The 14924-nt window shown below is 32.0% G+C and overlaps 2 long non-coding RNA genes across 2 annotated transcripts; one reads left to right on the forward strand and one right to left on the reverse strand.

Annotated features, from left to right (window-relative positions):
* The first annotated feature begins 1599 nt into the window (after positions 1 to 1599).
* Positions 1600 to 9900, forward strand: LOC128293227 (uncharacterized). Its single transcript, XR_008283352.1, has 2 exons — positions 1600 to 1774; positions 9733 to 9900. It is a non-coding gene; the product is annotated as an uncharacterized LOC128293227 (long non-coding RNA).
* A 3642-nt stretch (positions 9901 to 13542) lies between these two features.
* LOC128293226 (uncharacterized) lies at positions 13543 to 14673 on the reverse strand. Its single transcript, XR_008283351.1, has 2 exons — positions 14586 to 14673; positions 13543 to 13769 (listed from the first exon to the last, which is right to left on the reverse strand). It is a non-coding gene; the product is annotated as an uncharacterized LOC128293226 (long non-coding RNA).
* Positions 14674 to 14924: the final 251 nt, after the last annotated feature.

The raw sequence follows: 14924 nt of genomic DNA on the forward strand, positions 1-14924 counted from the left end.
AATCGTCCCTTTCATCTTGAGTATTCCTCCATTTGAGTAGAACTTTACCCGTTGAACACATCGGAATATAATTGGATACATGGATAACTTGCACATAAGTGCCACATATGTAGCCAAGCTACCATGTAACCCGCCCATAAGTGAACTCGGACTCAACTTAACGAGCTCGGGCGTTCGCATCCATAAGTGAACTCGGACTCAACTCAACGAGTTCGGATGCCTAGTTACATCTCACGAACTTGGACTCAACTCAACGAGTTGGACGCTCGCATCCATAAGTGAACTCGGACTCAACTCAACGAGTTCGGATGCCCAAATATCCCAGTGACATGTCACTTGTATCCTAATCCACTCCTGAGGTTCAACGGACCTTTTTCCCAATCATGTGTCTCAACCATCTTCTACGGAATGTCGATACCGATACTCGGTAGTATTTCACATTTTACAAGTATATCACATAATTTGACATATTATCAAACAATTATCACAAGTATAATATTTCATAATAATTATCATATCATTTAAAAACATTAAAACATTTAAAATAATAACTATGCTACCAACATTTACATATGAACTTACCTCGTATGCTAAAATGGCTATTTTACCATTTCGTCCACAACTTGGTATTTTCCCCATTTTAGCCCGAATTCCAGTTTTCCTTGCTCTATCATTTAAAATATAGTCTAATTAGGACTCACATTATTCAAATTGACCCAAAATCATATTTTGGAAAAATTACAATTTGCCCCTAAACTTTTGCATATTTACACTTTTGCCCCAAAGCTCGTAAATTAAAATTCAGCCTATTTTCTTATGTTTTATGACATGCTGATCATTTTTACCTTCTATGGCAACATCAAATTCTCACTCTAACATGTACTTATGACTATTAGGTATTTTTACCGATTAAGCCCTTTTGCTCATTTTCACTTAAAACCGAGTAGCACAAGTTGTCTAACATAATTTAAAACCTCATATTCTATCATAAAACACCAAAATACACAAATTTCACCTATGGGTATTTTTCCAAATATAAACCCTAGGTTAAATTATTGCTAGCATAAGCTAAATCGAGCTACGGGACTCCAAAACGTAAAAATCATTAAAACGAGGCTAGAACGGACTTACAATCGAGCTTGGAAGCTTGAAAACCCTAGCCATGGTTTCTCCTTGCTATATTCGGCCATGGGGTTGAAGATGAGCAAAATTGGCTTTAATTTTGTATTTTAATTCATTTTACCCTAAATGACCAAAATGCCCTTACTACTAAACTTTCCAAAAATTCCATCCATGTCCAATTTTTGTCCATAGACTTAGAAATTGGTAAAATTACTCTTTAAGGACCTCTAATTAATAATCTAATTCAATTTTATGCAAAATACTTCTAGAACACAAGTTTTGCAATTTATTCAATTTAGTCCCAAATTTCAAATTAAGCACTTTATGCATAAAATTTCTTCACGAAATTTTCACACAATCATGCAATCATATCATAGACCTTAAAATAATCATAAAATAATTATTTATATCTCGGATTTTGTGGTCACGAAACCACTATTCCGACTAGGCCCAAAATCAGGATATTACAGAGAACAAGGGGAGAAGCAAGCAAATACTCCTCAGAAAGGTAAACGTTCGGGTCAAAGTAGTGCTGCTGGGACTGTTCATTCGGGAACGAGAGATACTGCAGCTCGATCAGAGACAAGAGTACCTGCACGTACATATGCTATCCGGGCAAGGGAAGAAGCTTCTGCTCCAGATGTGATAGCTGGTAATTTCTATCTTTTTGATGATTCTGTATATGCTTTAATTGATCCTGGATCTACACATTCATATATTTGCACTGCATTAGTGTCAGAAAAGAAAATGACTGTTGAGTCCACTGACCTTGAATTGCAAGTCACTAATCCACTAGGGCAAAGTGTGTTGGTTAATTTAATATGTCGGAATTGTCCACTGAAAATACAAGGCTGTGAATTCTCTGCTGATTTAATGTTGTTACCTTTCCGAGAATTTGATGTTATTCTTGGAATGGATTGGTTGATTGAACACGATGCCATAGTGAATTGTAGAGAAAAACGGATTGATTTAAAATGTCGATGGGGAAATAGTTTCATTGAGTTTGGGGATAAAAGAATGATGTCGAATTATTTCACCTTTACAACTCGAAAATTGATTCGGAAAGGTAATGAAGCATTTTAGCTTATATTCTTTATAACGCCCCACGCCTTGAAACCGTCACCGGAGTCAAGCTTGAGGTGTTACTAAACTTATCTTACCTTTTAAACAACTCTAAATCACTTATTTTAATTTTCTAATAAACTGTTTTTCGCATCATGGTTACTTAAAATTCATTTCTCGAGTTTCAAAACTCGAAATTAAGATCCGTAAATTTTTCATGAAACTAGACTCATATATATATCTACTAATTTTTTCTAGAATTTTGACTTAGCCATACAGTTTATTAGTTAAATTTTTCCCTGTTTCAAAACTCGATCTGACTGACCTCTTCTTACTACGAACCATTTTTCTTCCTGTACAAAATTCATATGACTAAGTCGTTTGTTTCTCTCAAAACTAGATTCAACAAGCATTCTAACCATATAAATTATACCTTCTAATTAGTTTTGTACAATTTATGGTGAATTTCCAAAGTTGAAACAGGGGATCCAGAAATCGCTCGACCTGTTTCACTAAAACTCAGATATATCATAAAATATAATACTTTTACCTGTTTTGCTTATTCCATAAGAAAATATACATAATAAGCTTTAATTTCTTATATTATTCATCTTCAAACTATGTTTTTACAATTTTTAGTGATTTTTCAAAGTTACATCATTTCATTACTTGAATCTGTTTTTAGGTTACTTTCACATTTTCATAATTTTCATGTGATAATCATCATTCAATCATACATATTAATAAACATGTATATCATCAGCTATTTTCTTAGCTAATCACTAGCAAGTATTTACACATCATTCATTATTCATATTATACCAAAAGTAGCTAAGTTTCTATACATGCCATACCCAAAACAAAACGACTAGTTATACTGAGTTATTTCTTTGATAGTGTGATCGGCCTCCGACATTTCCTTCGATCCCGAGTGACTAGATAAGTACTATAAGAAGAAGAAAATAAAGAGATTAAGCACTAGGCTTAGTAAGCTTACAAGCAAATAAATCACAACATTCAACATAATGGATAATTATGCATAATATCATCTAACATCATAAATTTCTTTACTTCTCAATTTCTATCTTATTCTTTATTCCCTTACCTTCTTTCTTACCTGACCTTTCCTTTTTCATAAGTATAATCTACTTTTCCTTTGCTGTTAATTCACTGTAATTTAACTCGTATCCTGACCCGTTGAACCACTCGGAATACTAAGGATACTAGGGCCGTTCCTGTCTATCAATATCCTGCCAATGCCATGTCTTTGACATGGACTTACATGAATTATTCCTGTCTCCAATGCCATATATAATATGGACTTACATGGCTCAATCCTGTCTCCAAAGCCATATTTCTAATATGGACTTACATGGCTCATTTCTGTTCTGTCCTATCAACCCTAATATCCTAACATTCCTAGGGTTCAACCGGGGCTTTCTAACACTTTTCCTCTGTCACTTCACCTTAAATTCGACTTTAAATATTTTCATAACATAAATATATAAATGCTGGAAATTGACAATAATAATGTAAAATAAAAGAATATTGCATTTATTTACTGTAAACTTACCTTGATACAAAATGTGACTAAACCTTACACTTTAGTCCTTTACTTTTTCTTTTCCTCGTTCTTCTTTGGATTCTTGATCTATAATATAAAATATTTCTACCCATTAGCATTTATTTGATTTCTATTTCACTTCACAATTTATGCTGTTCAAAATTTGAAATTGCACTTTTACCCCAAAATTTACAATTTTACAATTTAGTCCCTACTCAATTCACCCATCAATTGAACTAATTTTTCTAAATTAACACTTTTATTTTATCATTATAAACTATTTCACAGCCTTTGATATTCTGAATTTCAACACCAACATCTAATTCACAATTTTGCTCACAATTAGGTCCTAAATACCATTTTCTATCAAAATGACTTAATAAAACAATCTTAATATGAAATTAGAACTTCAATTTCATAATAATTCATCATAAACTACCCTTACTCAGCCAGGGTAACTTCCAATTTCACCCACCAAATCAAAAACTAATGAATTAGATGATTGGACCTAATTGTAAAAGTCACAAAAACATAAAAATTACTAAGATATAGTAAAAATTGAACTTACATGGTGCAAAAATATGAAAAACCAGCATAGGAGACCTATTACGGTGTTTCTGGCTGAGAAAGATGAAGAAATGTCTAGATTTTCAATCACATCATTTTTTTAACTATTAACTTTTATGCTAATTCCAATTTTGTCCCTTGTTCACATTGTTTTCTTGCTTATTTCATACCCAAACCGTCCAGCCATTAACCTTTGGGTCTAATTGCTCTTTAAATCCATCTTTTTAAATACTTAAGCTATTTACTCACAATTTAATAAATTTTGAGTTATTTTCGATTTAGTCCTTTTAATTAATTAGCTATCCAAACATCAAAATTTTCTAACGAAACTTTAATACTAACTCAATGACACTTCATAAATATTTATAAAAATATTTATAGCTCGATTTTCAAATTCGAGGTCTCGATACCTCGTTTTTGACCCGTCTGACCTAATAAATTATTTTAATTCACTAATTTCACCATTTCACAAATTCTTCTAAATTCTTACTTGACTCATAAATATTAAGTTACTATCTTGTTCAATCTTATTTGTCCGATTTAGTGATCTGAAATCACCATTTTTGACACTACTGAAAATTAGGCCGTTACATTCTACCTCGGATTTGTGGTTTCGCAACCACTGTTCCATTTAGGCCCTATTTCGGGATGTTACATTCTTGATACTCGGGGTTCTGAATTGAAGATGGAACAATTGTCAGTTGTTAATGAGTTTATTGATGTGTTTCATTAGGAATTACCTGGTTTACCCCGAGATCGTGAGGTTGAATTCACAATTGATGTAATTAAAGCATGCACTCAATATCAATAACACTGTATAGAATGGCACCAGTTGAGTTAAAAGAGTTGAAGACACAGTTGCAAGAGTTATTGGATAAAGGGTTCATCAGACCGAGTACATCACCTTGGGGCGTACCTGTCTTATTTGTGAAAAAGAAAGATGGTTCGTTGCGATTGTGTATTGATTACAGGTAGTTGAATAAGGTAACAATTAAAAATAAATATCCATTACCTCGTATCGATAATTTGTTTGATCAACTGAAAGGTGCTGCAGTGTTCTTAAAAATAGACCTTAGATCTGGGTATTATCAGCTGAAGGTTAAAGAGTGTGATGTGCCAAAGACTGCTTTTCAAACTCGGTATGGTCACTACGAATTTTTGGTAATGCCTTTTGGTTTAACGAATGCCCCTGCTGCATTTATGGATTTAATGAATCGAATTTTTCAGTCTTATTTGGATAGATTTGTGGTGGTATTTATTGATGACATATTGGTCTATTCAAAGACAGAATCCGAACATGCACAAAGACTTGAGAATTGTACTACTGACGTTGAGAGAAAAAGCAGTTATATGCGAAATTTAGTAAATGTGAGTTTTGGCTTCATGAGGTTGGATTTCGGGTCATATTATATCACCAAGGAATTCGTGTGGATCCAAGTAAAGTTTGGCGGTGGTGAATTGGAAAACACCAAAGAATGTAACGAAGTGCGAAGTTTTCGGGATTAGCGGGATACTATCGCCGTTTTGTAAAGAATTTTTCCATGATTGCTTCACCAATGACTCGTTTATTACGGAAGAATGTTGAGTTTATGTGGTCGATGAATGTCGGCAGAGCTTTGATCAGTTAAAGAAAATGTTAATAGAAGCTCCAGTCTTAAATTAACCGAATCGGTATACCGTATGTTGTGTCTGATGATGCATCTTTAAGTGGTTTGGGTTGTGTGTTAATGCAATCGGAAAGGTGGTGGCTTATGCTTCACGGCAATTAAAACCACATGAAAAGAATTACCCTACACATGATCTTGAGTTAGCTGCAATTGTTTTTGCCTTAAAAATTTGGAGACACTATTTATATGGTGAGAAGTGTTATATGTATACGGATCACAAAAGTTTGAAATACTTAATGACTCGGAAGGAACCGAACTTAAGACAGAGACGGTGGTTAGAGTTCTTTGAAAGACTATGATTTGGTTATTGACTATCATCCGGGAAAGCTAATGTAGTTGCTTGATGCCTTGAGTCGAAAGTCATCCTTGTTTGCACTTCGGAAATGAATGCTCATTTGGCTCTTAATGAAGAAGGTGTTGTATTAGTAGAATTGAAGGTAAAACCAATGTTTCTTCAACAAATTCGAAGCTGCAGAATGAAGATCCAAAATTGGTCTTTGAAACGGCAAATGGTTCGGGATAATTTAGATTCGAGTTCAAGATTGATGATGAAGGTATATTACGCTATCATAATAGGATTTGTGTTCCAAATAATTACGATTTAAAGAATGATATTCTTTCGAAGCACATAATAGTATGTATTCTATTCATCCGGGTAGTACAAAAATGTATGGTGATCTGAAAAAGACATATTGGTGGCCTGGTATGAAAAGAGAAATTTTAGAATTTATTGCAAAATGTTTGATTTGCCAGCAAGTTAAAGCAGAGCATCAAGTGCCAACGGGTTTATTACAACCCATTATGATTCCTGAATGGAAGTGGGAGCATATTTCAACGGATTTTGTGTCAGGATTTCCTGTGACTCCAAGACAGAAAGATTCGATATGGGTGATTGTTGATAGATTGACAAAGTCAACACACTTTATTCCAGTCAGAACAGATTTTTCACTTAATAAGTTAGCAGAATTGTATGTGTCAGAGATTGTGAGACTATATGGACTTCCAATATCTATCATTTCAGACCGGGATCCGAGGTTTACTTCAAGATTTTGGAATAAATTGCAAGAAGCCTTAGGCACCAGATTGAATTTTAGTACTGACATTTCATCCTCAAAGCAGATGGACAATCGAGCGAGTGATTCAAATTTTAGAAGATATGTTAAGATGTTGTATACTTGAGTTTGGTGACAGTTGGGAAAGGTATTTACCGTTGGCTGAGTTTGCTTACAACAATAGCTATCGTCTAGTATAAAATGACACCATTTGAGGCTCTTTATGGTAGAAAATGCAAGACTCCATTGTGTTGGTGCGAATTGAGTGAATCAAAAATAGTTGGGGTTGATTTGATTCGAGAAACCCAAGAGAAAGTCCGGATTATTCGAGATAGTCTAAAAGTCGCCTGGATCGTCGAAAGTCATATGCGGATTTAAAACGAAGAGACATAGAATATGCAGATGGGTGATCGAGTATTTTAAAAGTTTCACCATGGAAAAGGGTGTTACGATTTGGTAAAAAGGGAAAATTAAGTCCGAGATTCATAGGGCCATATGAAATTGTGGAAAGGGTTGGTCCTGTGGCTTATCGTTTGGCTTTACCTCCAGAACTTGAGAAGATTCATAATGTGTTTCATGTGTCTATGCTAATGCAGTATAGGTCAGATCCTTCACACGTAATTCCCCATACTGAAATTGGGCTTCAATCAGATATGACTTATTCAGAATAACCAGTGAAGATTTTGGCTCGTGAAGTTAAGGAATTGCGGAACAAAAGAGTACCATTGGTTAAAGTATTATGGCATCGACATGGTATGGAGGAGGCAACCTGGGAAACAGAGGAGTCAATGAGATCACAGTATCCAAATCTATTTTCAGGTAACAAATTTCGAGGACGAAATTTTTAAAGGGGGGAGAGTTGTAACGGCCTAATTTTCAGTGGTGTCGGAAATGGTGATTTGAGATCACTAAATTCGACAAATAAGATTGAACAAGATAGTAATTTAATATTTATGAGTCAAGTAAGAATTTAGAAGAATTTGTGAAATGGTGAAATTAGTGAATTAAAAGAATTTATTAGGTCAAACGGGTCAAAAATGAGGTATCGAGACCTCGAAGTTGAAAATCAAGCTATAAATATTTTTATAAATATTTATAGAGTGTCATTGAGTTAGTATTAAAGTTTCGTTAGAAAATTTTAACGTTTGGATGGCTAATTAATTAAAAAGGACTAAATTGAAAATAGCACAAAATTTGTTAAATTGTGAGTAAAAAGCTTAAGTATTTAAAAAGATGGATTTAAAGATCAATTAGACCCAAAGGTTAATGGCTGGACGGTTTGGGTATGAAATAAGCAAGAAAACAATGTGAACAAGGGGCAAAATTGGAAATAGATAAAAGTTAATAGTTAAATAATGATGTAATTGAAAAATCTAGACATTTCTTCATATTTTATCAGCCAAAACGCCATAGAAGGTCTGGAGAAAGCTGGTTTTCATATTTTTACATCATGTGAGTTTAATTCTTGCTTTTCTTGATAATTTTATGTTTTTATGACTTTTACAATTAGGTCCACTTGTAGAATTCATTAGTTTTTGATTTTATGGGTGAAATTGGAAGTTACCCTGGATGGATAAGGGAATTTTATGATGAATTATTATGAAATTTAAGTTCTAATTTCATATTAATGTGGTTTTATTAAGTGATTTTGATAGGAAATGATATTTAGGACCTAATTGTGAAAAAGTTGTGAATTGAAGGTTGCTGTTGAAATTAAGAATATAAAAGGTTTTGAAATAGTTTATAATGATAAAATAAAGTGTTAATTGAGAAAAATTAGTTCAATTGATGGGTGAATTGAGCAGGGACTAAATTGTGAAAATTGTAAATTTTGAGGTAAAAGTGCAATTTCGAAATTTGAACAGCATAAATTGTGAAGTGAAATAGAAATCAAATAAATGCTAATGAGTAGAAATATTTTATATTATAGATCAAGAATCCAAAGAAGAACGAGGAAAAGAAAAAGTTGCGAATAGTCCCTAAATTTCAATATCTTCTACAAATTAGCGGGTAAGTTCATATGGTTGAATTTAGATGTTTATTTGTGAATGATTGAAGTTTATAATGTGTTATTATATACGAATTTGTTGTGGGATTGTGTAGATTTTGTTAATGAAAGAATAAATGTGGAAATGCAAATTAGGAAAAACGCAGGATTGAGTACATTCGTATCGTGACGTGTGATGAATTGACGGATAAGACTATGGCTGTTCCATGGCAAAGTGTGAAATGTAGGTATGGTATCATCCATACTGAGTTGTGAAATGTAGGTATGGTATTATCCATACTGAGCTGTGAAATGTAGGTATGGTATTATCAAATCCATACTGAGTTAAGAAATGTAGGTATGGCATTTCCCATACCGAGTTGAAAAATGTAGGTATGGTATTTCAATGAGGAAAACCATACTGAGTTGTGAATCGTGGCATTGAGCAACGACGTACTCAATTTCGTAAGCCGTTTCCTAATTTGATTATAAGAAATAAAAGAGAAGTGATCCACATGAAAGAGATTGAATAGTTGTTACTGTTGAGCTCAACTATGTGAATTATTATAACAATGGTTGTGAATTGCAGGAAACTTTAGTAAATGTTTTGGTATTGTTTGGAAATATTATGTTTGGTAAGCATTACTTTTAACCTATGAACTTACTAAGCTTCAATAAGCTTACTTGTGTGTGTTTAATATTTTTATGTAGATTGACTTGAAGTGAAGTGGGTAGATTGGATCAACACAACAAAGCACACTATCCAGATCAATTCCGGTAGCTTTTGTTTTATGTTTGAAGATTTATATGGCATGTATAGAGTTTAAATGAAATGAAGTAAAGATGTTATAAACTAGTTAACAACATTTTGTACTAAAACAGTTTTTGGATAGTAGCAGTAGTTTGAGTTTGAAAATTTACCATAAATCATGAAAATCTAATTAGAGGTTGAATAAAATATGAAATTAAATCTTATTGAATCTAGTTTCACATAGAAGAAACGGTGTAAGCAAAAGGCTTTCATATCAGGAGATATTTGAATTTTTGTGAGATAAGGTCAGAGTGATTTTGAACTCCCCTGTTCTGATTTGTAAAAATCATTAAAAATTATAAAAAATTAATTAGGAGTCATACTATATATGTATGGATTCCTTATTGAGTCTATTTTTAATAGAAATAAACGTCTTGGTTATTTGAATTCTGTACATGGAGAAATTTGGTTCGTAGTGAACAGGGGTCAGAGCAGCCGAACCCTGAAACAGGGGAGACTTCAACTAATAAACTGTACTAATTGGCCCAACAAAAAATTCTAGAAAAAAATAAGTAAGTAGATATATGAGCCTAGATTTGGGGAAAATTTACGGATTTGGATTTCGAGTTTTGTAACTCGAGATATGATTTTTTTTGCATCTGTAATGCAGTTGGACAGCTTGTCTGGAAAGTGTGATATAAATTGTTTGAATTTGTTTAAGTGCTCAAATAAGTTTAGTAATGCCTCGTGCTCGACTCCGGCGACGGTCTCGAGTAAAGGGGGCGTTACAGTCCTCATAACTTTGAATGCATTTTGATGTAGTCCATGGCACTTACCTATTATTATAATTTGTACCTTTTCTTTCATTTTGATTTTAATTTAATCATTTCCTCTTTATTTCAAACTGTTCCATTATATTTTATTATATGCCCATTTGCGATTTATTTAAATATTATTTTATTTAGTTTTAAACTTTATACGGTATTTGTATATTCGTCTTTTTATTTAAAAAACTGTTTTATATTTATTTACTTTAAGGTTTTTTACATATTAATTATCTTAATGCATACATATATTACATATTTTGTCTTCATTTTTATTAGACTATTTGTTTTTATGTTCCATTATTGTGCATATTCATTCTTAAATCTTTCACATTATGTTTTAAACCTTTTATTGATCTGTTTTGGGTCTTTTATACTATTTTACCTCACATTAAGATCCTTATTCATATTAGTTATTATAGATTGCTACGTTTTACTCCAAAGTACCATTTTTATTTTAAATCGTTCCATGTACTATTTATTTAAAATTATTGGGTTATCTTAAACCTTTTATTCATTTATTTTTAGTATTCTATGTATTATAAGTTTTTGTATTACCCATTTTTAAACTTTATGTACTCATGTCTATATTATTTGTCATAAAATTTATGTATATATACCATTTATTTTAAGTTTCTATATGTTTGCTATTATTCCCAAAACTGTTTTTGCCATATATCTATTTCAAATTATTACGTTGTTTATTCTTCAGTTATTATGAATTATGTATTTCTAATAATTTTTATATATCATATCTAAAGCGTTATTATAAAGTATATTTATATTGTCTATTTTAAATCCTTTTACGTATTATACATTTTAAACTTCATATTTATAATTTTAAATTAACTTATATATTATTTAGTTCAAAGTTATTTTACACCTTATTTTAAAACCATTCTACTTATTCCATGTTATCTATTTTACGCTTTTAATTATATATATATCACCCATTTTAAAATTATTCATATGAATCTTTTGTAACTTGCTTTATAATATAGGTTTTAAAATTCTCTTACATCATTCATTTCATAAACTTGCTTTATGTGTCATTCATTTTAAATTGTTTTATTATTTATTGTAAAATTTTATATATGCTATCAATTTCAAATCATTATATCTATTTTATATATATACTAATTATTTCTTTGACGTATTGTATCTTATCTATTTTAAATTTTCTTTTACATATATTCTTTTTTGTACATTATCGATTTTTTTCCTTTCTCTTCACATCATTTATTTTAAATTCATTTCTTACCATCATAAAATTTGTTTTATACTTTATTCATTTTAATTTGCTTTATTTTTTAAAAAAATGGTTATATCTTATTTAATTCATTTGTTTTTGATTACTAGTGATTAATGCCTAAGTGATATATGTTATGTGAATGTTACCATTGTATGTATTATATTTGGTTTATTCGTATTTTCATTATTGTCATTTGCTTGTATAAACATTGTATTTCATGTTGTATTATCCCGTGCTCTACGATATATCTTTGTTTTATCTAGCCTAAGTCGTATCATTCATTAAGCTCAATACATTTATCCAATAAATCATTTTATTTCAACCTAACAAATACACGTCGTTTAAATATCGTATTCGTTACTATTCAAAAATGAAATTTTCCAAATAAGGCAATGTTTTGCATTTTAGAACATCAAGGAATCGTGCCCTAACTTACGGGGTTTCGATTTCCTTATTGTTTCTAAATGGCAAAATATCCTTTTCAAGTTTTAAAACACATGAAATTCTCATTCAAATTAGGGACAACTTTATGCTCGAAATTCATGGTATTGTGTCCTAACTTACGGGATGTGATACTCTGATATCTCGAGACAAGGAAATCTCTAAACAATCGATTCAAGCTAACTCAAGCATTTTTAAAATCGACGTCAATAAAAAGGATTGTATTTTAAAATCCATTCCCGATTTTCGACTTTCGACATTAAGACATTAACTAATCAATTCGGTACCAATTTTTGGGCGTGTCGAGGTGCTAATCCTTCCTCGCACGTAATCGACTCCCGAACCCATCCTCTCAAGTTTCGTAGACCAAAGGCACTGTTTTAGTAAACTAAAATTGATTTATTAAAACAAAGGTGATCCGATCACACCTAATAAAGATCGGTGGCGACTCCCGTTTTAATTTCGCTTTCAAAACCAAAGTCGATTCCCAGTTTTTTTCAAAAAAATGGTTTCGACAATCATAATTAACTAGCATTCTCAAAACATCAGAACTCCACCAGAGACTGAACAACCACACACACATATCTCTGAGGATAAAAGAATATATAGAATACCCAGAAAAGATGATCATATTCGTTTTAACTGTAACTATCACACACAGACATCTTTACTACTCAATTATAATTTTTTTTTTACTAATTCTGTCATCATGAACCCCGCATCATTCCATTCACTAACGAAAACCAATTCGGGAAAAATTTCAGCAAACACATACGTCAGACATTGTATCTGAATAAGTCGACTAGCCGAGGTTAACTTTTTCTTTAACCGTGATATTACGTAATCTGAATGATCTTTAGAATAATCTGATATCTTTTTTTTTTAAACTGTATTCACTTGTCAAACTATTTTCAACTCCGTCTGCATTATTAATTATTCCATTATTGTACTCATTAGTTTCACATTTGTGAGCTTATTCAACATTTTTTTTTTGTAAATCTTCATTATAAAATACTACATTGGTAAGAAGGTGAGGTCGTAAAGCCTCTAACTGAGTTCTCATAAATACACACATATAACTTAGCGTTTATGTAAGACCCCTACCCGTATTCATTACCGGAATAGGGTACGAGGCATTACCGGAGTTTACGAATTAATTTTTTTTTATTCAATATAGCCCTTTTATAAATATCTAACCTTCCCTGTAATATTAAATCGAGACCAATCCACATCAACCAAATCAATTCAACATATTTTCATGATAGATTCATGCATTTATATAAGATAACGTCATTACATATCTATAACCAGGTTTGTTAACCATACTAATGGCTAACTTTACATTCATTTCACGTTAACATTTACTTTGTTAGCTTATACATGCCATTGATTTCCAAAATAAAGTTTCTTTATATACCGAAATCCTGAGGTTGACAGTGTGATGTGTCTCCGACCAAATCCGACCTCCGAGCTCTTAACACTACAAAACAGGGAAAAAGGAAACGGGGTAAGCACTTTATGCTTAGTAAGCTCATGTAACAAGAATTATACTTACCTAATATTTTCAATACAATACAATAAACATCCATATATCCATTCAATGCATTATTACCCTAATATGCACAAACTCAACATTCAAGTTAATACAATAATTTCCATGTACCAATAATATATACTATGATTGATGAGCTCATCAATATCATAATTTCTATTTCCTTGTTATTTTTTATACTTATCCCGTTGAATTTATCGGAATTTCGATGGATTTTCAGAGGTACACTTTTATTGTACAATTTCGGGTCCGTCAATTCATATTCATGTGCGCACATATCCATTTTAGAGAGCACACTCCCGCGAACCTCAACCTTGCAGCGGGATTACCAGTCCAGGTTAAATCCCCTGCAATATAAACTCATAGAGTATTGTCGGGATTACCAGTCTAGGCTAAATCCCCTGCAACGACAATTACTCTAATGAGCTTGGATCTGAATTACCAGTCCAGGCTAAATTTAGACCCTAATTCGGATTACCCGTCCAGGCTAAATCCATTTTACACATATTCTTTGGGAGGGCTATATCAGGATAGGATCACCCATCCGGGCTAGATCCTTTTTACCGTCGATTCCTTTTCAGAGATCCATCGAATTTTCCTTTCATTCAACCGGGATTTCTTCCCATTTTATCAAATATATCAATGTTTCATTAATTTTCATACAATGAACACTCAAATCATATTCACATCAATAACATACAATCTCAAGCATTTAAGAATATAATTCAAGTTACATGAACTTACCTTGATACTTGTTTGTAAACAGTAAAAATCTACTAATTCCGAACTTTTTCCTTTCCTCGATCTAGCTTCGTATTTGAATATTCTGGATTTAGTGCAAAAATTATGAAATACCAGCTTAGAGAACCCTCCTATGGCGTTTTTAGCTGCTGGAATTGAAGAGAAATGAAGAGAAATCTAGATATTTCCTATTTAGTCCTAGTTTTATTTAGTTAATTTTGCAATATTCCAATTTTACCCTTAATTTATCAATTTTTCTGTTGATTTCATACCCTTGCCGTCCAGCCCAAATAACTTTTGGGTCTAATTGCCTTTTAAATCCTTTCTCATTAAACTCTTAAG

The sequence above is a fragment of the Gossypium arboreum genome, chromosome 5 (genome assembly GCF_025698485.1).
Source record: "Gossypium arboreum isolate Shixiya-1 chromosome 5, ASM2569848v2, whole genome shotgun sequence".
Classification (NCBI taxonomy): domain Eukaryota; kingdom Viridiplantae; phylum Streptophyta; class Magnoliopsida; order Malvales; family Malvaceae; genus Gossypium; species Gossypium arboreum.